Source organism: Eptatretus burgeri, chromosome 11 (genome assembly GCF_056783735.1).
Source record: "Eptatretus burgeri isolate ZD-2024b chromosome 11, Ebu_testis_v1, whole genome shotgun sequence".
Lineage (NCBI taxonomy): Eukaryota > Metazoa > Chordata > Myxini > Myxiniformes > Myxinidae > Eptatretus > Eptatretus burgeri.
The window spans coordinates 38490508-38517824 of record NC_140971.1 but is presented as its reverse complement, the minus strand read 5'-3'; the positions used below and the strand labels follow the sequence as shown (position 1 = coordinate 38517824).

Below are 27317 nucleotides of genomic sequence, written 5' to 3'. Positions count from 1 at the left end.
GCCTCATTGTCTGTGCATGACTGTGTGTGTGTGTGTGTGTGTGTGTGTGTGTGTGTTTTTTGTATGCAGGGGATGGGGAGGGTAGGACGAGGGAGGAGGGGAGGAGGTAAGGAGAGTTGACAGTGTGGGGTGGTTGCAGAAGAGCTACAGGAGAGGACCGGATGAGGAGGAGAAAAGGCTGAGTGGTGATGGGTTGAGGTACAGTGGGGAGTAATAAGAGAGGGAGCAGAGGGCAGTTGAAGATTGGAGAAGGTGGAGTGATGAGATGGAAGAAAGATGGTGGTGGAAGAAGGCAGCTTTGTGGATGTGAGGGGAGCAACTTTGGGAAAGGGGAGTGAGGGGGAAGATTGGAGGGAGAAGGGTGAGTGGGGAGTTTTTGAGAGGGAGGGGAGACAATGAGAGCAGGCACGGCCAACATGTAGGAGGGCGATGGGAGAGGTGAGGAGAGGGTAAGGATGAGACTTGGTGGCGGTATGGTGAAGAAGGGAGCAGGCAGAGGGAGGTACAAGATTTGAGGGGTTGGGAAGAGGGGGAGGTGTGCTGAGAGGAAGGAATGAGCATGTTTCTGATGATGAGTGTACTGATTGAGAGAGTGAGATGTATATTAGGTTAGAATGGAGCCCACAAAAGTTAGAATACCACACAGTTTGGGAAAACAGAAGAGGAGCTGATACTGAAGCAGAAGACAGTGAAGAGGTGCCAAGAGCGGAGGTAGGATGAGGGGCAATATGGGAGGGGTGAGGAGAGGGGATAGCAGGTGAGGGGTTAGGAGGAGGTAGATTTAAGTCGGTGGGGTGAATTGGCACTGAAGTTCGAAAAAAGGACGATTGGTGGAACATGAACATGCATTGCAAACTGGGAGTTTAAATTTTTAAGTCAGAGATGTGATGAAAGTCATTACACGAGGGATGCAATAAAGGAGAATTAAGAGAATAGAGAAAAGAAACGTTGTCACAGTTGGACTTTTTAGGCAAGGGATGAAGGAAAGGTCGATTTGAAAATAGTCATTTGAAGAAGAAGAAGAGTAATAAATTATGATACAATACTGAGAACCAAAAGTGTGAAAGAGGAAGTTGTAACGTTTTAAGAGACCGTCGTTTTTATTTTTTTTGATAAAAATTGCGTAAGATTGGAAAAAGGAAAAGTTGAAGAAAAATTGTGTCAGTGTTTGGTGAATTTGGATCGGCAAATGTAGAAGGAAGCTGGTAGTTCAACTTTTCAAGAACGTTACAAGAAGGAAGGGGTAGAGAAACATGTGGTTATGGGAGGTGTAATGTGAGGGTTAAAAGAAGAAAGTTTTTTTTATTTTTTTTTTAAAGAATAGGTAAAGTTAGGTAAAGGAGAGGTTGAAGAAAAAAATCGTGAATGTGTATGGTGTATATGGGTTGGCAAAAGTAGTAGATGGTAGACCGGAAGAAGAAGGAGGAAGAGTCGATTTAGGAAGTCGAGTGGTTACGTGGGACAAGGTTTTTTTTATGTATTTTTGATATTTTAAGACATGAAACAGAGGGTATAGTTGAGAGGGATGGAAACCTTAATGTTATCTGTTAAACCATAAATATTCATAATTGGTTCGCAGGTGCCAGCAGTGACCACTATTTTTGTTGTGTCTGTCTGTCTGTTTGTGACTCTCTCCAGAACATAGCTCCATGACGTTTGATGCGATGTTGATGAAACTTGGACACAAGCTAGATACCATAGTCTAGTTGTGTCTTTTTGTATGAGGGGGCATCCCACACTCCTCGTGGGCAAAGCCACGCCCACTTGAACTTATTATTTATTTATTTATTTATTTATTTCTCGATTTTTTTCTCACAATTTCATTTCCTAGAAGCTGTGCGTAATGTCCATAAGTACAACATATAAAAAAATCCGATTTGATTTGGTCAATTTTGATGGAAGAGATAGGTTTTTACGGTAGGGCTTCCTCAAAAGCTTCCACTAACTCAATTGTACCTATCGTGGCATTGTTCAATAATGTCTGCGAACCATCGTCGCCTCCCGGTTCGTTTACTTACCTTTTTAATTCAGGCATATCTATTAATTTAATTGGAAAATATTAATTTAAGTGCTTGGCTTCTTTTCATAACTTTGAAACTCTCTCCTGATTATCTTAAACAGGACATAAGTGAGCTAAAACAGACCAGAGAAAGCATTTGTTATCGTTATTTTAAATATCAATTTAAAGTACTGCTTTAAAAAAAAAAATCTCATTGATTTTGGGAGTTCAATAAATTAACAAGATGTTTAAGGGTTGAGCTTCATAAGATTAAAGGTTCATAAAAATAAGTTTGTTAATATTAAAACCATTTCCCTCTGTTTACTGTTCTACTTTCCAGTCAGTGATCTAATTATCTATAACTGCAAAATCTAGAAAATCTTCAAAAGTTGATAGAGAATGGAGTTTTGTTCAAATATGTATTTTTAGATCCTTGTGGAGGATCTCTAAGTCTTGCTCACGTTGTTGTTCTTGTGGACTTTTTTGTTTCACAGCCTATAGTTTTCATCAAAACTTCCTGAAACTTGGTGTATATATGTAAAAATACCCTGCGCAGACAGTAACCATCTCCGATTTTGAAAATTCCTCCGAGAAAAAAAGTTATGTCAAAATATCTCCAATAATGGAAATTGTCTACAAAATTATCTCCGAAACTAGGCAAGCTTTTTGAATTCTGTTTGCGGGAATCGAACAGGGCAATAGCAGAGATGAATTACCGCACATATGATACATCACTATGACGTCATATCAATTTTTATGATGTCATTCCTATTTTTTGACATTTTTTGTTTCATAACCCAGAGTTTTCATCGGATCTTCGTGAAACTTTCCATGTATATGCAGAAAGCCCACGCGCAGGCAGTAACCATCTCCGATTTTGGAAATTCTTCCTAGAAAAAAAGTTGACGTCATAATATCGCCGCTAATGGAAATCGCCTATACCATTATCTCCGAAACTAGACAAGCTGTTTGAATTTTGTTTGCGGGAATCAAGCTGGGCATTAGCACATAATTTATCGCAAACCTGATACATCACAATGACGTCATATTCGTTTTTATGACGTCATCATTAAGAGGACGAGGATCTTAGCGAATTCGAGCTTATTTTTCTTTAATTTCAATACCTTCCTTTCCGTTCTTTGCAATAACTACCTCAGTTCCTATATTGAATTTAATAGTTTTATGTTGTCTTTATCCTTGCTTCCTTCCTTCAATAAAATAATTAGTTTTCACAATTCCTTCAGCTACCTTAGTTCTGGTTTTTCTGCATCTATAAACTAATGTTCGAATATTTCTATTATAAGCATTGTCATGTGATTCGATGTCAAATTCTACCTTATCACTAAGATTGTTTTATATGTTTGCGGGTGTTGAAGGGTTTTTTAAGTTATGTTTAGTCGTATCCTTATTGCAAATATCACAGTATTTTATGTTTGAATCTTGGAGTATTTCTCCAACATTTATTTTATGTTTGTGTGATTCTAAGTGGTTTTTATAGTAGGTTATATATTTACATTGTTAATACAAATATCACAAAGTTTAACCTTGGTTTAAAATCGCATTTCATCTCCAGTGTTTATTTGATGTTTACGAGTGTTCACATGTTTATGTTTGCAGTGACAATTTCTTAACATCCTTCTTACAAATATCACAGTTTGTTTTTAATCTCCATTTTATTAGTATTTTTTTTTTAGGTGCATTTAGTTGTATAACTTTTACCTGATGCATGCTTGGGTTGGCGGTGAAAGAACCTCCTCCCTTCACTGGCTTCCCAGTTGGGAGTGTGACTAACACCCTGCGACGACTAAAAACAACACCTGACAAAGGGCACATGTGCACCCTTTGGGAGCCAACTGCCATCCAGTAAGGAGATGATGTCTTATCCCAAAAAACACCCATCCGGATGTGCCAGTTCAAGGCAACTCAGGTTGCCAAGAGAGATAGTGGAACCCTCCCTGACGAGCTCGCCTCCTTTCCTCTCTTTCTGCCCTGCATGTCCGCCCTCAGCTTTCCAGGCGCAACTACATCCCTGTCTCGGTCCTAGGGATCAGGATTTCTGTGTTCAAGTAAAATTCGCTTCTGCGCTAAATACTATGCTGCAGAGTATAACTTTGTCATAACCAGGTTCAAGTCCTTTAGGATCTGACCCGGTCACCTTGCAATACATATGAAAGCATGCATGGCAAGAGGGAGTAACAACCCTTGTGTATCTGTGTTAATGTGCCTCCTACCACATCTACATACACACTTTGTGAATGGGCATACATGGACCAAATATAACGGAGGGAGAGTAGCGAGTCATGTGTCCCACAAATCTACATTCCCCCTTTTCCCACCTCCTTTTTATTCTCTTGTTTTTGCATTCCTGGCAGGTTGCACATCTTCTTGAGTAAAACTTACCACCCTAGGGGGCACACAGTGAGATGAGCCACAGTGGGACTTTAAGCGACAGTAAAGCCCAGTCAGAGTAAGTGCAGGAACCATCAGCCAAGCTCCAAGCAAGAGGACATAAGTCATCAGTAAAGCCAGTGAGTCAAGCCCAATCAGAGAAGTTATTTTTCCATCAGCCCAGAGCACGAGAGTAAAGACCACCGTCACCATCTTTTTACCATCACCAAGGACATGCTCTATTCCCCCTTTCATTTATCTTTTCCTCGCAATTTTGATTTATATGCGCGGACATGCCTTTCCCAAACCTTCCTTTGTTGTACAAGGCAATAGAGGTGGGGGAGTGGGAGAGGTGTGGAGGAAGGGGGAGATGTGCTGGAGAATCTCTGAGTGTACATGTTTAATGTTCCTCCTGTGCTGATGTTTAGCCTGTGTCAGCTCTGGTCTGCAGTAAGTTACTTCTATCATTGTCATTACCATTACACTGTTAAAAAATTTGTGAGCTTACCTTATTGCTCTTTCATCTTACAAGCAAAAGCTAGATTGCTTGGTTGCCAGAGCCAGCAGGTTTTGAGGTTCAAATAACATTTTCCCGCCAATGGCTTTTGAATTCAACCAACCATCAAAATGCTACCACTTCTGCAAATGTAGTAATTTGATGACCCTGAAAGTAATCAAGCTCTCCATATAAATTGATGCACAGCCATTAATAGGCAAACAAAGAGGGTGCATAATTTCTTCTAAACAGTCTTCGAGAGAAGCATCTTAAGGCTTCAGTTCATTTAAAGTAAGGCCTTTCATTTACTTTCGTAGCAAAGATATTCTGTCGAATGGAGATGAAAGGCCTAACCATGCATAGATCCCAGAAGAGCTGAAAACACTTAAACCCAACAAAGGAAGGGAAATAGGTTAAGGCTTGTTTGCAAGTGATACGAGCCACCTGCAAGTCGAAGGCTCTATTGATTCAGAAGAAAAGATAAAATACAAGATTTCTTCAGTACATAAATACTAAAAAAAAAAAATGAACCGTATTATTTCACTACTTCCCCCTTAAGCCTTCAAGTGTTCTATCGTTAATTTCTAACCAACCAAGCAGAATCACAAAATGAAAAAAATAGTATGTTAAAGCAGAAACCAAAAGTTTGTTTGCAGTTATTGTTCAGTAAACAACATTACCACCATGTAAACCCCAACATTTTCTGCAAGAATATGGTTAATGGAAACGTCACTTTGCTGCATTTCAAATGCAATTACAATGCTTAACTATTTATACATTTTTCAGTTTCAAGAATGGGATGGAGTCACAAGTAGGAATATCTGATGTGTAACATGGGTGTATAAAGAAAAAAGCACAAATGATCAGAAACTGGTGCACGAACATTGCAGGCTGCACTGAGACATTGTCATGCTGCAGGACTTATATTTATGCCTATATTTATCGAGACAAAGCAAGCAATTTGTGATCGGTAAACATCCCTATACATTAAATTAGAACACTTGCTTGACTGTTCATAAAGAAAGGAATCTAAAATGTCTTAGTCCCCCCCTCCCCCCAGTTCCCCTCCCCCAGTTTGGAAAAATGGTTATCAGAATAGTTGTCACAAGAAGTTTGTCATTTTTTGAATGTAAGAAAAAAGACATCTTACCAGGACTGGGCAGCCTGCTGTTGTGGAAATAATCCACATGGGACATATCGCCCATGAAAAGATCAATATGTGATCAGTTCTTTGGAAGTTGGAATATACTCAATCAATTTTTGGCACGAGCATTGCATATTGCAAGTTTTTTTTTTTTAAAAGGCAGAGATTTCTATTCCAAAAGTAATTAGTGGTCTCACCACATTCACAAGAATAAGTGTGAAAAATGTTTTTTTTCTATAATATTTCATTCATGCTCTCAGGGGTGTTGCTTGTTGTGATCCAATAAAATAGAAGGCAGTTTGAGCACCGTGCGACCTTTATCTGATACGATGATGCCCTTGCTTCTGAGCTTTGTGTTTGATTCTTGGCCAGACTATAAACTGTCGGAATGATGCTTTGCAGGCAAGGCATTGTGTCAAAAAGTGTGCCATACTGCAGATGGGCATTAAACTGGATGTTCTGTCTACTAGCATTAGCTGAAGGGCATTAAATCACATGGTGTATTTTGACGAAGGGTAGGCAAGTTATTGCTCGTGCCTTGGACAGATATGAAGGTGCTGCCTAAACTACAGGGTAGCAAGTGTTCTGGTCTTCTCAAATATTCCTTGACAGCAGGTTACTCTGTTTGTTATCTCAGAACATTGTTGTTGCATGGGTAGTACTTCCAACACTGTAAACAAATTAATGCACCACGGTGTTTACATATCAAATGTGAAAAGCCATGTTCTGCTGCGAAGGACAACCATAACCTTCAACAGACCTTTAATAGTGTCCAGAAGAGCAGAACTTAAATGTCAAGTCTATGGTTATTTAAAAGATTGACTTTGAAAAATTATGCCACCAGTAATAAAATGTCTGCTTAACTCATGCAAGCTCACAAATTTACAGCACAACATTGCATTAAGACTACGCACAATAAATTTTGATAGCTTCAGCCATGGAAAGAACACAAAATCATAATCTGACCCATTTATCCGAGACCTATTAGTCTTAGATCACTCATGGTGTAGGCCTACATTTAAATGCATGTGGCCTTTTCTACAAATAAGGAATCTATTAGCGTGATTTGTACACAGATTTGCTGATGTAAACTGTCACACGTACTGTTATACTGATTGATATTCAGAAACTCATGCAAATTACATCTACAGAAGGTGTGTATCAATAACTCAATAACAGTGAGTGGATTCCTCAACAAATAATGAAGACAACAATTGAAAGCAAATTTGGACAGTAAGGTTCTTCCACTGCACAAATGAAACCAAAATTTGATTCACTTTTGAAACTACATTTTATGTTTGCCTCCAACAGAGGAAGCACCTTCTAAGAAAGAAAACCTTTCAATATCAGTCTTTCCAGCTGCCATTTCCTTCTTTAAAATCCCAAACATATCTGGTGATGCAAAAAAAAAAACTTCCAGAATTTTATAGCCCATTCTACCCACGTAGTGTCAGACGGGTGTGTGTGTGTGTGTGTGTGTGTGTGTGTGTGTGTGTGTGTGTGTGTGTGTGTGTGTGTGTGTGTGTGTGTGTGTGTGTGTGTGTGTGTGTGTGTGTGTGTGTGTGTGTGTGTGTGTGCGTGTGCGTGTGTGAGTGTGTGTGCGTGTGTGCGTGTGTGTGTGTGTGCAGGCCATAACCATTTTAATTTTTCTCATCAAATTTTCAACAAGCCTTTATGAAGAGAATATGGAGAAAATATAAAATTGGGTCAAAATGTGAAAGGGCAAAGTCATAGCAACTATAAATAGCCCTTATTAGCCCCCCCCCCCCCCCCCCCGCCAAGGCACCCAGTTTTTCTTCTAAATCGCTTCCGTGTTACTTTATTTATTTATTTATTTACTATTGAGCTTCAGTGTGTCTGTTCAGGCCAAAACATTTTTACCATTTGAGCTTTGGTCATCAAATCTTCAACAAACCTTATTATGAGAATATGGAGAACACAAATGAATAAAACGTACAATTTCTTTAACTGTCGTTTTCGTCAAGTTTAGCTCGAGAACAAAGTGGATGCGGATGGGCTTTGCATTTTGACATGGTTTCTATTTGCTACATTTATAAACACATCAGCATTCACAGATATGAGGGATCTGAAAGGTGGAGAAGAATGAAATAATTTTCCAAGTACACACAAGCAAAACATTAAAAACCAAAAAGGGCACTCTTCGATGTCACAATGTCATGAGATATGCCTCCACCCATATTATTCCGTCATTACAATACTTGTACAAAGTTTGATTTGAATCCCTGAACCCAGATACAAAACATTAAATAATTCTGGTTGCCAAACAATACGTCCATCCATCCATCCATCCATTGGGACCACAGTCTGCACAGGGCGTTGGTGCTGCTGAAGCAGTCTCCTGGGCTATTGGGCACAATCCTGGATGGGTTGCCACTCCAACACAGGATACTCAAATGGTTCAATTATCCCAACAAGCTGGTACTCATTTTGCTGACCTCAGAAGGATGACAGGCTGAGTCAACCCCACCTGGTATTCATTCAACAGCCAAGCAGGATTTGAACTCAGGACGCTCGGATCCCAAGCCCACACCAGGGAATTACAATGCATCTGATCAGGTTGAAATTTAAAACATATTTCCCCCATGAGTACTAGATCACAATTGTGAAGTTTCACGTCGATTCATGAAATGGTTCAAAAGAAATATGTTTTTTAAAGACTTGATTTATCCAATATGGCTGCCAGACCATGCGACCGATTAATTATTAGCGAACTCCCGAGTATCACCAAGACTTGGAGAACATGTGAGTGACGTTTCCCCTCAATCTGTCTCGCCATTTTGGAGAGGAAGATTTTAAAGGTATATTCTCCCAAAAAAAAATCATACCTGCCAAACCATGTGACCTATGACATCATATGTGGAGAACATTTTGTTCCTCATGGATAAGCGATCATACCTTTTAAAATTTTTAAGTTTTGCATCAATCTATTCAGCCATTTCGAGAAGAAGATTTTTGAAGGCTTTTATGTTAAAAAAAAATATATATGGCTGCCAAACCACATGACTGATGACATCATCAAAAAAATTTTCCACCATACAATTTAGCCCTAGATGACCCTCAAATTTTCATACTGATCTGATAAAGCATTCAACGTATGCAATTATGATATCAAAGCCACCTATGACATCATCAAAAAAAATGACACATACTTCCATTGGGGAGTACTTGACATGGTGCCAAGTTTCAAATTTTTCCCACGGAGTGGTTTCGGAGATACAGAGGTCCACATTTTTCCTTTTTGCCAACATGGCTGGCACACCATGTGATATGTGACATCATAATTTTCATTAAAACATTCTACATGAGTAGTCGTACTGACGGTGAAAATTGTGTCAATTGGATAAGCAGTTGCAGAGAAAACAGAGAAAATTAGCAAGGATAGATGGACGTACATACATACAGGACAACCCGAAAACATAATGCCTCCAGCGACTTCATCAGCAGAGGCATAACTCGAAGGGCACTCGGTAGAGCGCATACCTCCACCTGGATCAGGGTTCAGATCTTCACCAAAATTGATTCAATTCGTCTTTCTAACACACCCAACCTGTCCACCAAGTTTCTCAGAGTAAGTCTACAATTTTTTGACATATCCTGCACACAAACAAACAAACAAAAAAAGATGGCATGCATAGCATGATACTTGCAACATCCATTAAAACAAATTTGATCTTCACATAATTGTTGGTTGAATTCAATGACTTAATATGCAAATCCTCTTCAAATTTCAAGTCAATCGGATGAAAATTGAGGATTTTAGAAATCTCACCCAAGTTGTTGACCTTTGACCTATATTGACCTTTTGGTCAATGTTGACCTCAAAAATAATTAGCTGGTTGAATTCACTGACCAAATAATGCAACTCCGCTTCAGGTCAATCAGATGAAAGTTGTTGATTTTAGAAACTTTACAAAGTTGTTGATCTTTGGGCGATGTTGACCTTTTGAACTTTTGACCTCAAAATCAATAGGCCTCTTGCTTATGACAAACTCGACCATTTTGTGATGTTTTGTGAAGATCGGTTTAAAATTGTGACCCGTAGGCGATTGACATACAGACAAACAAACAGACAGAATCAGAGACCAGACCGACCAATATGTACTTGTAAATCTTCGATTTCACGAGTAACAAACATACAAAGACAGACAGGCAGGGGTAAAAACATAACCTCCGTCCACCTTCGGTAGTGGAGGTAAAAATTCAATTCCAATAAAGGTATATAATTAAAATTCCATTTATTATTGCCATGGTTTTAGTGAGAATAATTCCTCAATTATTTAACTCTAGAAAGCAATCAAAGAGTTGAAAAAGGGGTTAAAAGGGAAATAAAACCAGAAGTATCAGGAGTAAGATAATAAGGAGTAAAATGTATATGTATATATACACCAGGACGTCAGTCACATCTGCAATTAGTACCAAGGGGAAAAATGATTTTCGGAATCTTGCTGATTTTGCTTATGTATTCAATGTGCTCAATGCTCGACGACAATGGGGAATGTTTGAAAAGATCGATCAAGTAACACGAGTATATCGCTCTATGTTCATTCACAGTTTCAGACAGTAGTGCATTTTAATATTGGATTTGACTGACCACGTGGTCACTCGTAATCTTTGTCTCTCATTGAATGAAGGATATTGCTTCAGCAGTTGCATTACATAGGCAATGCCTATGCAGTAAAACTTCCACGCACTGAGAATTCGGTAATGAAAATGACCTTGATTATGAAGTCATTTGCTTGATGCAGGCACCAGAAAGGCTCGAGGCTCCCAGTGATTTACTCGCAAATGTGAGAATTTTTTTTTCTTGCCTCATATCAGCTCGAACATAGAGAAATTAGAGCAAGACACGGTTTTTCAACCGGTAGTATCTGCGTTATGTTATAAACGTGCACACCACTCGACCAAGTGATGCATGTTAATTTTACAGTGTACCAAAGCTGGGCGTACAAAGTGCACTGCCCTGTTAGAATGACTGAGTTTTGTCGAAATGCCCACATTGCTCACCCATTCATTCAGCCCTGAAGACCACACTGTTTGTCCACCACACCTCAATAGATCCAAGGACTCAAAGGGGGAAACAGCTCGGCTACGTTGTGAGGTGTTTATGGTACAAAACCGGGTTAATGGTCAATTTGAAGAAAGGGTTACACTCAAAATACAAGATTGCTCCACCTCACCTGCAAAAATTATAATACTAGACGATAAGCAATTACATGAAAATATAAATACACCCAGCAACTCTGTGAACACAGCTATCCAACAAGCTGATTGGCCTTTTGATCTGTGTTTACCATCAAATACTCACATTTGCAAAAAGGAATCTCCATTATGAATTATATTTTGTATGTTTAGTAATTATTCTAACAAGCAAGCACAATATACATCATTATCTTGACCAGCTACAAACTGTGACCCCAAAGTTTCACATGCAGGGATATTCATCAATGTGTGTGCCGACGTCCCTCAGAACTATTTGCTAGGATTAGTTGGTCAAAAAGTTGGTGAGCGTTAAGGATCATATGGTGTCCTTCGTGAAGTGAAGGCGAGCTATTGCCGGCACCATGGAACAAGTTCCAAATTCCTGCCCAAACCTACAGGTTTAATTGCAACAGCAGCACAACCATACCCAAGGAAATTATTCTACCCATCGGGATGTATTGAAAACAAAGGAAGAAGAAGATCGACAAGCCCCTCATTGTTGCTCTTCATCCCTTCATTTTATGTTGCCTGTGGTGTCTGTTACCTCCACCACCGAAGGTGAAGGAGGTTATGTTTTCACCTCTTTCTGTCTGTGTTTGTTTGTCTGTTTGTTTGTGCGCAGGATATCTGAAAAAGTTGTGGACAGATGCGGATAAAATTTTGTGGACAAGTTGGGTGTGTAACAAGGATTAACGGATTACATTGTGTTGAAGATCCGGATCTGGATCCGACTCCTAGACTGTTTTTAAGCGATTCTTCACCATTGAGAGATAGGGCTAAATCGATATATAGCACAATATCTCACAAAGTTGTGGACAGATTTGGCCGAAACTTGGTGGACACGTTGGGTGTTTGACAAGGAAGAATTTGTTCAATTTTGGTGAAGATCTGAATTCGGATCCAGATATGATAAAAAAAAATTTTTAAGCGATTCTTCACCATTGATGATTCACCATTCACCATAGGTTCAAAAACGATGTATAGAATGATATTTTCAACCTCCGCCATCGAAGATGGACAGAGGTTACTGTTTTCACCCCTGTCTGTTTGTTTGTTTGTTTGTGAACAGTATTACGGAAAAACTCCTGGACGGATTTCGACGAAACTTGGTGGGGGGATTAGGTATGGTCCAAGGATCATGCCATTAGATTTTGGACTTGGTCCAAAGTCCAATATGGCTGCTATGGCGGCCATTTTGAAAAAATATTTGAATTTTTGTTTTTGCATTTCTAAATGTTTTAAGTGATTTCCAACCAAAAATAAATAAATTTGTTAGAAAAAAAAAATTGTGCAACTTTTTTTCAAATTTTTTTCGTTTATTTGAAAAATATTGGATTTTTTTTTTGCATTTCTTCATGTTTTAAGTGATTTCCAACCCCCCAAAAAAAATTGTTGGAGAAAAAAAACCCCAGAAATTTTGCACCTTTTTTTTCAAAAAAATTTCGATTTTATTTTTTTGGCATTTCTACATGCGCGTCAATCTAGTTTAGTTTATTCAATCGTGGTTCAGTAGAGTCTGATCCGTTTTGACCTACAATGAATAGGATATCAGGTTCACTTAAGTGACCCAGAAGTATTGGCGGCGGAGGTTTTGCACTCTACTGAGTTCTCCCCCTCAAGTTAAAAATGTATTGGGCCTAATATGTTCTCATGGATCAGGCAATGCATGGTAGAGATATGCGTGCGACCGAGTGCCCTTCTTTATACCGAGGGTTAATATGAAATTATAAAACACTAATTTTGAAACACTTTTGAGGATGATTACTAGTCGATGATAAATATGCAGCAAAAAGGACAAAATGCCTTCTTACTTTTTTCCAATTCGCTAAGCAAACACAAAATATTATAGAATTAAATAATCCCACAAGCATGATCAGCCAAAAGGCCACTTTTTAAACCTGAATTTAATTATATTGCTTTGCTCAGTATGTGGCAGCAATGTAGTGTAGAATTATGCAATGATGTTTAATAATACAATGTATGACAAAATGCTAGTTAATTGTAACTGGAAGATTTTTTTCCAGCATAACAATGTTTGACGGAAAATGTGATACAGTACAGTTTACATATCGTGCCCAATCAATGTGTACTACGAAAGAGGCAAGTAGGATAGGCCAGAGGTATGCTCACTCACCTCTGAGCGGTCAAGCCTGGGTTTGAATATTGACCCAGATATAAACTGTCATTCCAGTGTCTCACAGACAGGGCAAGGCATCAATGCGTATGCCCGTCCCTCAGATGGACGTTAAACTGGTCATCCCATCTGCCAACATTAATAAGAAGATGTTAGAGATCCCACAGTGTCCTTCATGAAAAGTAGGTGAGCGATCACCGGTACCCTGAACAAATTACAAATTTCTGCCATAACCTACAGGTGGCACTGCATCAGCGGTACAGCAATGCTCCCAACAATGATGAAACCAGCAGCCACAGGATGCATATTAAATGCATGAATGAATGAATATGAAGGATGAGGCATCAATATGTGTGCCGTCCATTAAATGGACATAAATCTCGAGGACCAGTTTACCAGCACTGGTTGTTGGTGGAGGTTGAAGATCCCACGGTCTCTCACGAAGAGGAGCCGAGTTATCATCGGCACCCTGAACAAATTACAAAACTGTGCGTGGGTAACAAGTGCTCTGGTCTTCTTGGACACCCCTTAGCTTTACAGTGAGTTACAATGTTGCTACCTTAGAGTATGGTTGCTGTCTGTGCAGAACTACCTATAGTATAAACATATTTGCATTCCCAGTTTGTTTCCATGTAACATGTCACATGTTGACAGCCAACTTCAGCTACAAAGGGCAACCATGACTGATGACTACCGCATTTCTTAAATACAGAACACCCCGAAAGTATTACCGTACCACCTGGGGTGGAGGGGTGAGGTTGGTAGGCAGAAAATATTTGTGGGGAAGGGGAATGAGGGCAGACGTTTATGCTTGGTTATTGAACGGTTAAAAGAAAACCCCACAATATCAGAACATTGCACTTCCCTCAACAATAACTTTAATGGCACCTGATATATAAACTTTTAGCTCCTGATACACCTTCAAGACACAATTTTATCGACATACCCATATAGTGCAGTACTTATCAAATGCAGTTATCGCAAGGTAGAATTCCAATTACATGGGAAACAGCAATATAGTAACAATGCAATAATGATCTGGATGTTTTCGGAGCAGCAATAAATGAGCTTCTGTGTGGGCATGGCCCTGAATGTTAATGAATTCCAGTGCTTCCTTATCATTTGGTTGAGCAAATTTCAGGACCTGCAATCTAGTTCTTCTGCATGTTCATACTGTGCCTATACATGCAGTCTGTCTTATACAAGGGCATTCAACAACCTGGTGTTGGCTCAGTGGTTAGGGTGGCAGCTTGGGATCCTTGAGTCCTGAGTTCAAGCCCTGTTGGCTGCTGAATTAATACACCAGGGGGTTGACTCAGCCTGTCATCCTTCTAAGGTCAGCAAAATGAGTACCAGTGTGTACTGGTAGAGGGGCACTGCACCAGCGACACAGTCACGCTCCCAATAATGATAGGTACCCTGGCAGCTAAGCTGCCATATGCAAGAAGAAGAAGGGCATTCAACATCGTGAAAGTAGTCACAGAACAAACTTTTCGTGGAATGTTCCTTTAATTCCTGCACCCTTTTGTCAAATCATTGTGATGCCACTGACTGAGTATATACAATGTTATTACCTACGCCACCGAAGGTGAAGGAGATTATGCTTTCACCCCTTTCTGTCTGTTTGTCAGTTTGTCTGTTTGTTTGGTCGTCAATCTATCTACCCTTATAATCAGTATTTACATCGATATGTTTGTCTGTCTGTATGTATGTCTGTTCGGTCCAGTGCTCCGTTAATACAATGGCGATTTCGATGAAACTGGGTTTGTAGGTTCATACCATGACCTAGTTGTGTACAAATGAGAACCGTTGCTATGGACCCATCCGTTGCCTAGCAATGGACCTTTGAAATTTTCAAAAAAATCTCAAAAATTTATGTTTTCGAAAATCAAAAATCGGGCCACGAGCGACTGTGGGTAGTACATTCAGCCATATTGTCAAAAATTTCCAGCCGGATCCTATGAAAACTCGGAGAACATAGACTTTGAATGAACCCTGGTCGAAAACAATTAAAAAAAACGAAGTTCGTTATATCTCAGAGACTAAAAAGAAATAAAAATGACCGTTTTTACAGCCATTTTTCCCTGCTGTGCAGGGGTTGGGCTTTTTCTTGAGGCAATGTTTTGTGGCCGGATGCCCTTCCTGACGCCAACCCTGGTCGCCTCTTACGACACACAGGGATATGGTACACCTATTCTAACCGGGGCATTCACTGGGACCAGTATACTGGTACTCATTTCGCCGACCTCGGAAGGATGACAGGCTGAGTCAACCCCCTGGTGTTAATTCAGCAGCCAACGGGGCTTGAACTCAGGAACCCTGGGATCCCAAGCCACCACCCTAACCACGAAGCCAAGACCAGGCTTTATATCTAAGAGACTATGAGTCAGATATACATGAAACTGGTATGGTAGGTTCATGGTATGTCTTAGTTATGTGTGAGAAAGAACCGTTGCTATGGACGCTTTTGTTGGCTAGTAACGGCTGAAAAACGACTAAATTCGACTTAATCGACTACCCATGTCCGCCTACCGGCTTGTAACTTACGAAATCTAAAGATTTCGAAAGTATATTGATGACTTCCGGACTCTGTTTGTTTGTTTGTTTGTTTGTAGACACGATAAGTCAAGAACGGAAGAAGCTACCAATGTCAAATTAAACCACGTGATTCAGGAGAGTGATGGCTAGTGCTGATTAGATTTTGGTCAAAATCGGTCAAAGGTCAAGGTCACAGTGAGGTCAAACATTCGATTTTTGATGGTTTAGTACAGAATCATCAGAGAAACTACTGGTTTGCGTCGCTACCTTCTCTAGAGACAGCTTTTATTAGACAAGGTCAGAGGTCAAGTTGACGATTTCATAAGTACCAGTCTATGACTGCTTATTACTTACGAAATCTAAAGATTTAGTAAGTATATTGATGACTTCCGTCCTCTGTCTGTGTGTTTCTGTGTGTTTGTTTGTGTGTCTGTTTGTTTGTAGGCACGATAACTCGAGAACGGAAGAAGCTACCAATGTCAAATTACACCACGTGATTCAGGAGGGTGATGGCTAGCGCTGATTAGATTTTGGTCAAAATTGGTCAAAGGTCAAGGTCACAGTGAGGTCAAACATCCAAAACATGATAACTCGAGAAGGGAAGAAGCTACCAAGGCCAAATTACACCACGTGATCCAGGAGGGTGATGGCGAGGGCTGATTAGATTTTGGTCAAAATCGGTCAACGGTCAAGGTCACAGTGAGGTCAAACATCCAAAACATGATAATTGGAGAAAAGTTACCACAGGTATTGTTGACGGAGCGTGAGTTTGGAAGATCGAGGGAAGTTCGGTGGAATTTGTGTGTCAATTCGTCGAGTTACAGCTGTTTTAAAAATATCAGTGTTATAAAATAATATTAAATAATTCCGTAAATTCCTGTGGAGAAATGGAGTATATTTGCTTCGGTCGACGTTACGAGTTCGTTTTAACTTCGATTTTAATTTTGTCTGCGGTTTTTGCGATCGCTTAGGACGCTTAACACTCGGTTGTCGAAATTCTGGTAAAAATCGAATGTTTTGGAGACGTTTTAAGATTGTATAAAAAATATTTCACCCGCCGCGTCACGGCTCGTCACGTGGTGCAGAATGCTCGAGCAGACGCGTCGTTGAGTCACGTAAACGTTTTGCGTGTGCGCGCTGAAGGTGTTTTCAATAAAGATGGTGTTTAAAAGTCATTTTTCATCCCAATAAAGCCTATCGTCGCATGCCTGACTCGCTAAGCCGTCGGATGGTGTAAAGATTGTTTGTAGATGGCCAAATATTACGGTTTTATGTCTTTGATAAAATAATATGAAATAATTCCGTAAATTCCTGTGGAAAAATGGAGTATTTTTGCTTTGGTCGACGTTACGAGTTCGTTTTAACTTCGATTTTAATTTTATCTTCGGTTTTTGCGATCGCTTAGGACGCTTAACACTCGCTTGTCGAAATTCTGGTAAAAATCGGATGTTTTGGAGACGTTTTAAGATTGTATAAAAAATATTTCACCCGCCACATCACGGCTCGTCATGTGGCGAGGTTTTGCGTGTGCGCGCAGACGTCATCGCGCTCGCCCCGGCGTCCTTTCGAGTTGGGGGGGTGGGCGTCGAGTGTGACCTTACGTCGAGTGTGACCTCAAGAAGTTACGTTAATCCGCGGTAACTCGAGAACGGAAGAAGCTACCAATGTCAAATTACACCACGTGATTCAGGAGGGTGATGGCTAGCGCTGATTAGATTTTGGTCAAAATCGGTCAAAGGTCAAGGTCACAGTGAGGTCAAACATTCGATTTTTGATGGTTTGGTACAGAATCATCATAGAAACTTCTGGTTTCCGTCGCTACCTTCTCTAGGAGACAGCTTTTATTAGACAAGGTCAGAGGTCAAGTTGACGATTTCGTAAGTACTAGTCTATGACTGCTTGTTTATTTGTTTGTGTGCAGGATATCTCAAAAAGTTGTAGATTGATTCATATGAAATTTGTAGGGCAGGTTGGCTGTGTGACGAGGATGAACTTATTCGATTTTGGTGAAGATCCGCATCCGGATCTGGCTACAAGAATTTTTGAAGTGATTCTTCACCATTGAGAGATAGGGCCAAAAACCATATATTGTACGATATCTCAAAAAGTTGTGGACGGATTCGGACGAAACTTGGTGGACAGGTTGGGTGTTTGACAAGGGCAAATTGATTTGATTTTGGTAAACATCCGAATCCAGATCCGGCTACGAGAATTTTTGAAGTGATTCTTCACCATTGAGGGATTTGGCCAAAAACGATATACATCACGATATTTAATAAATCTATTGGGCCTGATATGTTCTACTATATCAGGCATTGTGTGGCGGAGGCGTGCACTCTATACGGAGTGCCCCTCTCGTTTGATGGACAATGGGGTCTTTACTGGACAATGTGAAGCGAATAAACATTTCACATTTGAATGTTTCCAAGTGTGAGTGCTTGGTGAACAAGTCTGAAGGCGACGATGGTTCACGAGCGGTATTTGACGATGTAGATTGTTTCAGAAGTCAAGGATGAGACAATGTGATAATGTTTGACCAAGTTATAAAAATGATCAACATGATGTGGTACGAGTGACAGGTTATTAGCTGCAAAATGTCGAAAACCCGGTTTTCTTCAACAACTTTAAAAATTTGACTTTGCATAACCTTTAAAGGTCACAAAACAATGGTGTGGACATTGAAATAAGGAAACAGGATACGTGCTATAGCTTATTAGAGTTAGTTCGTCGAAGAAGGTCGAAAACCCGGTTCGATTCCCACAACTTTGAAAATTCGACCTTTGTGAACTTTAAAGGTCAAAGGTCAAAGATTATGACCTTTGGTGAAAAACTTCCTCTGGAACATTCCAGGAACAATATAACGTCATATAGGCTATACGGCATTTCGCAGTCCTCGGATTATAATCCATACTTTGATGAAATCAGCATAAAAACAAACTTCAAGGGGGCGCCACGGGCAAGGTGTTTGAGATAGAGCAAAATGGTTTCAAGACTTGAGGTGGGGAATGACCTCAAGATTATGCACACAAAATATTGTCATCCAAGCTCTCAAAGTTTGGGCGGTCGTATGATTTTTATGTCAAAATTCGAAATTTTCTAAGTTCGTGACCTTGTGACCTTGACCTTGGGACGAAAATGAAAAAGAATCGAGCTCCGTGGGGCTATGCAGGTGCCATTTGGCTAACCAAATACCGAAACCCCTGCCAGATTCGACAAACCCCTTGGAGAAGATAGATTTTTATGTCAAAATTCGCAATTTTCTAAGTTCGTGACCTCGTGACGTTGCCCTTGGGACGAAAAAGAAAAATCGAGCTCCGTGGGGCTATGCAGGTCCTATTGGGCCAACCAAATACCAACACCCCTGCCAGATTCGACAAACCCCCGAGGAGAAGATGCAAATTGAAATCGGCTACCCCCTAAAAACACAATTCGCAATTTTCTAAGTTCGTGACCTTGTGACCTTGACCTTGGGACGAAAATGAAAAATCGAGCTGCGTGGGGCTATGCAGGTGTCATTGGGCTAACCAAATACCGGAACCCCTGCCAGATTCGACAAACCCCTCGGAGAAGAAAATTTTTTACGTCAAAATTTGAAATTTTCTAAGTTCGTGACCTTGACCTTGGGACGAAAATAAAAAAAAAATCGAGCTCCGTGGGGCTATGCAGGTGCCATTGGGCTAACCAAATACCAAAACCCCTGTCAGATTCGACAAACCCCCGAGGAGAAGATGCAAATTGAAATCGGCTACCCCCTAAAAACACATGTTTTTTGGGCGTGGCTCTGCCCATAATGGGCGCACCACGCCCATTCTCAGGAAAACACAACGAGATCATGATATAAACCTCCCACAAAAATTTTATCAGGATCGGATCAAAACCCATGGAGCTATGCTCGGACAGATAGACAGACAGACACACAACAATAACGAATATAGTGGTCACATTTTTTTTGTGAAAATATTTTTTCGTGAACCAATTATTTTTTTCATTAACCAATAAACTCAGGAAAAGACTGATAAAAAGGATGTAGACAATGCATACAAATGACAAGTTACCAAAAAGTAAATTGCTATTGACATATGTTAATAATTGATAAAGCATAACTGCTAACGTTTGGAGTAATAATTAACACCAAACTCACAATGTGAAGCAAATCAATAATCACAATTTCTCTCAATAATTACATTAAAAAGAGAATATCTTAGTTGATCTAACATAAACCATAAACCGTAGCAGAAGCCCGTGGTTAAAAGAAAACACGATATAAAAAAAAGAAAATAAGGGCACTCTTCGATAACGTGATGTCACCAGATTGTCAAATAAAAACAAGATATATATATATATATATTAATATATATTTATAAATATATATATAAATATATAAATAAATATATACAGTATAAATATAAATATATATATATACATATGAATATATATATATATATATATATATATATATATATATATATATCTTCTTCTTTCGGCTGCTCCCGTTCGGGGTCGCCACAGCGGATCATCCGTATGATCCGCATGGTGATTTGGCACATGTTTTACGCCGGATGCCCTTCCTGACGCAACCCTGGTCGCCTCTTATGACACAGGGATATGGTACACCTATTTTAACCGGGGTATACACCGGCCCAGTGCACTGGTACTCATTTCGCCGACCTCGGAAGGATGACAGGCTGAGTCAACCCCCTGGTGTATTAATTCAGTGGCCCAACGGGGCTTGAACTCGGGACCTTTTGGATCCCAAGCCGCTGCCCTAACCACTGCGCCAACACCAGGCTCGTGTATATATATATATATATATATATATGTATATATATATATGTATATATATATATGTATATATATATATGTATATATATATATATATATATATATATATATATATATATATATATATATATATATATATATATATATATATATATATATATATATATATATATATATATATATATATATATATATATATATATATATATATATATATATATATATATATATATATATATATATATATATATATATATATATATATATATATATATATATATATATATATATATATATATATATATATATATATATATATATATATATATATATATATATATATATATATATATATATATATATATATATATATATATATATATATATATATATATATATATATATATATATATATATATATATATATATATATATATATATATATATATATATATATATATATATATATATATATATATATATATATATATATATATATATATATATATATATATATATATATATATATATATATATATATATATATATATATATATATATATATATATATATATATATATATATATATATATATATATATATATATATATATATATATATATATATATATATATATATATATATATATATATATATATATATATATATATATATATATATATATATATATATATATATATATATATATATATATATATATATATATATATATATATATATATATATATATATATATATATATATATATATATATATATATATATATATATATATATATATATATATATATATATATATATATATATATGTATAAATACACATATATATATATATATATATATATATATATATATATATATATATATATATATATATATGTATAAATACATATATATATATGTATAAATACATATATATATATATATATATATATATATATATATATGTATAAATACATATATATATATATATATATAAATGTATAAATACATATATATATATATATATATATATATATATATATATATATATATATATATATATATATTAGGGTGGTTCACAATATAATGGTAGAAGTAAAAGTTTTCCAAATTTTGCCAGATCGCATTTTGCCTTGTTCCTATTGACATTTTGAACATCTGTACCAAAAATTGAGCCAATAGGACACCAGTAAAGGGTGGGACACTTTTTCACAATTTTTATTGCTCAACCTAAGCTCTATGGACAGTTGCGGAACTTATTGAGTCATTGCTAACATCATGTCCCAAGCTCTTTGCTGTCACTATGAAGGATGCAACAGCCTGACGATTGGATAGACCCTCTCTGTCCGATGTTGTTGTCAATGAAGCAACAAGTACTTCAGATGAGCCTCGCTTCTTTAATCCTGCATGTGAGATATGGCTGGGCTTGGCAGGCGTTGCCCTGTAAGCGAACTCTTCGTCTGAACCATCTTCAGAGGCTGTTGATGAATCTTGTCCAACTTCTTCCCTCAATCGAGATAGCATGTGAGTACCTCGGATACACTTCTGTTTTGCCATTGTTTCTGCACTGTGTTCAGCTCTTGCGTTTCTCTCAGCTTCTCTTGCCCTCTTTCTCTTATCCTTCCCTTGCTGAACCTTGTCTACACATCCAAAAGAGCATGACATCCGGTCTTCTCTTTGGTGCCTTAGAAATTCTTTGTCTTCTTCGGGAATCTTCAGGTCGAATATGTTTGCTGCAGCAATATCGAAGAGGTCCTGAAGATCCCCTAGCCAAGTTTCACGATGTAAAAGAGCTCCATCCGTCTCTCTGTTTTTCTCTTTTATTAGTTTCTTGTACTCCGCATACAGCTTCTTGATCTTTTTTCGAAGATTGGCATCCGTCATTGTCGGTAAACTGGCTCTCTCCCATATCTTCTTTACTTCATCCATTGTTGCTGTTGTGGCCTTTGAAAATGCCTTCCCCTCTTCAATATGATAGAGGAGGTGGATTAGCACTTGCTCCTTTGAGGGAAGGCGAGCTCCTAAAATGGAAAGTAGAGGGGGCTTCGCGAGCAAGTTACATTTCTTTCTTGATGCCATTATTCCTGAAAATAGAAAAAAAACGTCAACATTGTGAAAAAGTGTGCCACCCCTAAATGTGCAGCAATTGACTCCATTTTTGGTACAGATGCTTACAATGCCAATTGGAACAAGACAAAAAGCGATCTGGCAAAATTTTGTGAAAACAAATTTTGTGAAACACCCTAATATATATATATATTTTTTTTAATATACATTTATTTATATATATATATATATATATATATATATATATAAATGTATATAAATATATACATATATATATATATTATATATATATATATAAATAAATGTATATTAAAAATATATATATATATATATATATATATATATATATATATATATATATATATATATATATATATACATATATATATATATATATATATATATATATATATATATATATATATATATATATATATATATATACATATTGTTGCGAATTCGCGCCCGCCGGCGTGCGATCGGCCACGTGACTCGAATCACGGCACATCGCCCACCGGACGGACAATTCTGTCGTGACCCTCTCGGACTAACGCCGGGAGCTAGTCACGGGTGGGCCTTTCGGCCTCACCACGATCGTGCCAATTGGCCACCCGCGTGGGATAGGGTTGTTCGCCAAACTCGACCTACCTAAGTACCCACGCGGATGGTAGACCGGGCGATAGCACCTCGCCGCAGGTCGACTCCGGACACGGGCCGCTTAATCGGTCCGTTCCGTGCTATCGGGATAACCGAGCGGTGTTATCGTCGGCCTCGACGGTTCCGATTAGTTATCGGGCGTATTCAGCCCACTACAAACCCTTTACGTGAAGCAAGATGGAGATTCAAACAAAGGAAAGGACGCAGCGAAACGGGGAACAATTCAACATAATGCACTTTATTTGCATGACACACGAAGAGCACACATATATCAATTTAAAACAAAAACAACAATGCAGAGCTACGACCGAATACGCGAACACACGGCAACACTTTTACAGTTTTACTTTACAAGACACGGCGCCACAAGATCAAGAACAAAAAAAAACAAAAGAAAAGGCCACCCTCAAAGACAAGGGGGCAGACGGGGCCCGTGGGCCTTTATGGTGTGGGACTTGGCAGACCTAACCAGTCCCACGAGACCGTTGCAGGTTACCTGCACCCTCGCGGTGCAATGGTGGGCGAGCTCCTTGTACGAACGCGCAGGTCCACGCCACACAGCTGGCAGAGCGGCACCTCCAGTCCGAGTCCCCTCCGCGACGTCCGGACTCTCCACCGACTGCAAGCTCCAACGAGCGGGTCGCTCTACGGACCGCTTCTCCAAGACCCAGACGGGCAGAAGACCATGAACCGCCGACTGAAACTGACACTCTCACCGACCGCCCTGACCTGACTTCCTCCTAGCGGCACCTCCGTGCACCCTTTTATTTCCCCGGCACCCCGCCCCTCCCTTTGTGGCACGCGGGGGGGAACATTCCACCAGAGAAATTGGGGCGGGAGTTGAGTTTCCAACCGTCATTCTTGTTTACCAGAGAAATCGGGGCGGGAGTTGAGTTTCCAACCGTCATTCTTGTTTACCAGAGAAATCGGGGTGGGAGTTGAGTTCCATCCGTCATTCTTGTTTAGCAGAGAAATCGAGGCGGGAGTTGAGTTTCCAACCGTCATTCTTGTTTACCAGAGAAATCGGGGCGGGAGTTGAGTTTCCAACCGTCATTCTTGTTTACCAGAGAAACCGGGGTGGGAGTTGTTGTTGTTCCCCTTTTGTGTTCGTGGAGATGTTGACGGTTGCTGGCGGAGTGGTGAGGATGGCGTGGTTGTTGAGAGGCCGGTGTGGTTGTGGTTGTTGTGAAGCGGCGTTGTGGTTGGTGGTTGTTGTGTGATGGCGGTTGAGACGTGGTTGGTTCAAAATAAAGATAGAACAGAAAAACGGCTATCTCAAAGCGTCGCAGCCCGAATGAATCACATTAATTCCCTCTAAACAACGGGTTTGGGGCTAACTACACATGTACTTAAGAGATACCTCACCTACGGGACCTGGATGGTGGTTTGCGAATTTCCACAGCCGTAACAATATATATATATATATATATATATATATATATATATATATATATATATATATATATATATATATGTAAGTGTGTGTGTGTGTGTGTGTGTGTGTGTGTGTGTGTGTGTGTGTGTGTGTGTGTGTGTGTGTGTGTGTGTGTGTGTGTGTGTGTGTCTGCACGGGGTCGGGGCGAAAGGACCACGAGGGGGGAAAGCTATCTTGGGTTCCCACTAGACTCTCCGGAATCGCAGGCCGTTGCACACGGATAACTCTGGACGTGGTCCAAAGAATAGGCGGGGCTGACAGGCAAGGAAGGCGGTAGGCAGAGCCAGCAGGCGAGAAGGTGGGAATCAGCGGGCGGAGTCAGGCAGGTGGAAGGCGGAGTCAGCAGGCGGAGTCAGGCGGGTGTTAGGCGGGTGTAAAGTGGAGTCAGGCTGAGCAGCAGGCGGATGTGGAGATCCCAGCTCGGAAACGGCTTCGCGATCCGCCTTTTATAAGCCCCATGGTGCAGGGTGGGGGTGACGACCCGAAGCAATGAGGCATCACCCGAATCGTGCGCTCCTATTGCACCCTGGCCCTGTGCTGCCCGGCCCCTACAGCTGGAAGTGGTCTCATTTGTACATCCAGCGAGACATGGAAAAACTGTGGAATTGTCTTGCACCGAACACCGTGACATGAATCGCCTTGCACCGAACTCCCGGGCCGTGTTCCGGCGACCGGTCAAGGGTCGCGTCGGTCCTGCATTCCCGTTCGGGCGCCGTTCGGTCCCGGCGCTCTGCAGTTGGCGCTGGTCAATGTGTTTGTTCCGTCCGCATGCAAAGCGGCCCGAGCGATCTGGGCCATGCATTTGCACCTGCTTGGTGGTGACTGCATTGAGGCGAAGGTGCGAGGAGATATTTGTGGCGGAGGTGGCGAGCGAAGGTCGATGGTGAGACACCGTTGATAATATAATCAGCGCACAGACCCGAATACAAATGTGCGCCATGTGCGTCCCGTACAGTTAGATGGTAATTATCACGGGGCTGCGCGCATGTCTGTTATCGTGCATTTGCACCTGCTCCTCTTTGTACCATGGATTGAAGGAAAGGACTGAATATAAATCAGGGTTGAAAAGAAGATAGATATAAGTATTAGATGCAGATTCAAATGAAAGGGTGCGCCGCGCGCGTCCTGTACAGTGGGTGGAGGTTATCGCAGGGCTGCGTGCGTCCTGTTCAGTCTGGAGGTGGAGGTTATTGCTGTGCTGCACGCGTCCCATACAGTCTAGTGGTGGAGGTCATCGCTGTGATTTTCACAGGCGGCCGTCTGGGTGCGGTGCCTACTTTGATATAGTTAATGGATAAGAGGAAAGAGTTGGAATGAAGAGAGAGATTGACAGGAAAATGTAGAAATAATTAGACCTAGCTATAAGACCCACGCAACGCACTTCGTCCTGTGAACCCATTAGACATGAGGGAAAGGTCTAACTGAGGAAAGAGTTGGAATGAAGAGAGAGATTGACAGGAAAATGGATATATAATTAGACCTAGCTATAAAACCCACGCAACGCACTTCGTCCTGTGAACCCATTAGACAAGAGGGAAAGGTCTAACTGCACGTATACTAATGAAATAACTGTCTGGGGATCACTGTGTTGGGTGCCATTGCCTTCGAGGCATGCGGTTTCCAGAACCGCAACTACATATATATATATATATATATATATATATATATATATATATATATATATATATATATATATATATATATATATATATATATATATATATATATATATATATATATATATATATATATATATATATATATATATATATATATATATATATATATATATATATATATATATATATATATATATATAAGATTGTATAAGACTTTCAGCAAAATGTCTCCCGAAATTCTTCATACATAGCTTATATCTTCAATTTTTTTCAGATTACCTGCAAGAATGCCTTTGTCAAAAGAAGAACGTATTGAAATCATTCTCATGGCTGGTTCGGGAAGCTGTCGCAAGATTACAATCAACTTTAACAGGAAACATGGCAAGCTCATCACACACGACACTGTTGCCAAAGTTATTGAGAAGTTCAGAAAGACTGGTAGTGTTGCGGACCAACCAAGAAGTGGACGTACATGAACATCCACTGACGAAGGCACAACCATCGTGGTGCTGGCAGCGTTTGCAAGGAGGCCCAAAAAAAGCATATGACGATTGTCGGCAGAAAGCGGTGTCAGCAGATCAAGTATCCAGCGCATTGTGAAAAAAGAAAAATGGCATCCATACAAAATGCGAATGTTCCATCATCTTTGTGAAGACCACCCAGATAGGAGGTTGGAATTTTGTGAATGGGATCTAAACAAATTGGACGGTGATGCAAACTTCACAGCTGGGATTCTGTTTCCTGATGAAGCCAATTTTTATATCAGTGGAGAAGTCAATCACCAAAACTTACATTACTGGAGTGATACCAACCCGAACTGGATGAGTCCGGCAAAA

At 39.6% G+C, this 27317-nt stretch overlaps 1 protein-coding gene across 10 annotated transcripts in view; it reads right to left on the bottom strand.

Moving 5' to 3' along the window:
* LOC147016897 (adhesion G protein-coupled receptor L2-like) overlaps positions 1-27317 on the bottom strand; it is a 619880-nt gene that overhangs the window by 502925 nt on the left and 89638 nt on the right. For 2 of the 10 annotated variants that reach the window (XM_085846063.1, XM_085846066.1), the window contains one exon: positions 13382-13510. The exons of the other annotated variants lie outside the window; for them this stretch is intronic. The gene's annotated coding sequence lies outside the window, so the exon portion shown is untranslated. The remainder of the gene's footprint in view (positions 1-13381; positions 13511-27317) is intronic. 10 annotated transcript variants of the gene reach the window in all.